At 35.0% G+C, this 2,099-nt stretch overlaps 1 pseudogene; it reads right to left on the minus strand.

Annotated features, from left to right (window-relative positions):
• The window catches only part of LOC101575839, a 5,047-nt pseudogene extending 3,214 nt beyond the window's left edge, over positions 1–1,833 (minus strand).
• Between the last annotated feature and the right edge of the window lie 266 nt (positions 1,834–2,099).

Raw genomic sequence — 2,099 nt, forward strand, 5'->3', positions numbered from 1 at the left:
TTTTTGAACAATCATCTACCTGAGAGACAGCACAGCAGCAACTGGCATGTCATGACAAGCAGCCCGTATTTAGAAGACCAGAATGACAGGCACTCCAAGCATGAAACTGCTATTACAGATTACAGCTCCTTTCTTTTTAACATTGATTTATATTCCACGGTCTTCATATTTGCTTATTTATTCATTCATTCACCTATTGAAGGACAATTTGTTTTTCTATTTTCTATTTTTCATTTTATGAAAAAACAAAACGAAATTTGAAGACAAAATAAAATAACATTAGTGAATATATTGGGTATTGTGATCTTTAAAGTAGTTGCTCAGAGTACAAGATATGTATATAAAAAATTTCCAGATAATATTAACACAAACCTTTTTTTTTCAATGAACTAAGAGAAACTAGTAGTATAACTACGTTGTATTTTGTTTTCATTTTCCTTTCCTTACCCTTTTCATCTTTCTTTTAAACACTTTCTTCCCATTTCACAATATACATAGTACATTTTGGACCTTATTTACTTTTTCAGTTTCTCATATCAGGGAGATAATACTACATTAACACATCTGAGTGTGATTTATTTCACTTATGAGTGTGGTCTCTAGTTGCATTCATTTACCTATAAAAGTCTCATGTTTATCTTTCTCTATAGCTAACTAATACTCCATTGTATAAAAATATCACGTTTTTTAAATCCATTAGCCAAGTGAATCTACAACTGTTGGACAAATGTACTCGGTGGTAACTCCTATGCTGAACCCTTTCATCTATAGCCTGAGGAACAAAGATATGAAGAGAGGTTTGAAGAAATTAAGGGACAGAATGCATTTATAGAAAGAGCAAGTGGACTCCTGTGGTACTTTATCAGCTACTGTGACAGCCTAGCCAAGTGAATCTACAACTGTTGGACAAATCCATGCTGTTATGTTGAGGTGTAGGGGACTCAGGTCAACAATTTCTGACATTGCCAGTGAAAGCAGAAGACCCAATACTATTATGGACTACTGGACTCTTTTAGAATATTTTGCTGAGTTAACACGCCTATAATATTCAAATAACGGAACTAAACAAAAGAAAGGGGATACAGTTGAATGTCCATTTTGTATCTGTGTATTCAAAGTGGTTAGGATAGATATATAGTTACGTTCTCTTAATGACTAGAGGGATTTGTTCTACTAGTGTTTGTAAATAGGATATCATGTCCACATCTTGTACAGCAATTAACCACTAGGAAGAATGTATGCAATGTGTTAATTATTGAAACTGTCCTACCAATTTGGTTTGAAATTGTCTCATTGCTATTTGTTTCTCAATAAAATTATGGGGAAAAACGAATCAAAGATATCCCCTCAATAACTGGTAGGCTAAGTATATTTTGAAAGATTTTGAGGATATGTTGTTAAGTAAAATACATTACAAAAACAAAACAAAACAAATGCTATTGCTGCACATGAAAGTAAAGATACTGGTTTGTGTCCAAGAACTCCAGTAGGAGGGTGTTGATCAAGGCCATGGCCTCCTGAAGCTGAATGATTTTTTTTTGGCTTGCTTGGGCTGCCTTAATGGCTGGGCTGGTAAGACAGGTGGAAGTGGGCATTGATCCACGGTATCTTGCACCTGACTGCATTTGCATGAGTAGGCACTTAAACAACTGAGCTAATCGGCAGGCCCCTGGCCTCCTGAATCTGACCCTTTGGAATCATCTCCTGAATTTTGATCCGTTCATCAAGTGTTTCTAGATCCATGATTGGTTGAATTCCAGATTCCATAGGTAATTTTTCTGCTGCTTCATTAAAACCTTCTGTGACCACGTAGTTCATGATGAGATGATTCATGTCTGCCCATTGGACATGTAAGTTATTATGCTTTTCCGTTCACTCATCTTTCGTAATTTCATCGGGTTTTTCTGCATAACTCATTCTATTTTTTTTTGTGCCGATCCCCTGTGTGCAGATATTTTCAACTGATTTACATAAGTAAAATTTTAACTGATTCATGTAAATGTGAAATATTATACTTTGGACATTTGCTAAGAATATGCTTACCCTTACAAGAAATTGTCAAATTGCTTTAAAAGTGATCATACCATTTTGCATTCCCA

The sequence above is a fragment of the Octodon degus genome, unplaced genomic scaffold (genome assembly GCF_000260255.1).
Source record: "Octodon degus isolate 3935 unplaced genomic scaffold, OctDeg1.0 scaffold01596, whole genome shotgun sequence".
Lineage (NCBI taxonomy): Eukaryota > Metazoa > Chordata > Mammalia > Rodentia > Octodontidae > Octodon > Octodon degus.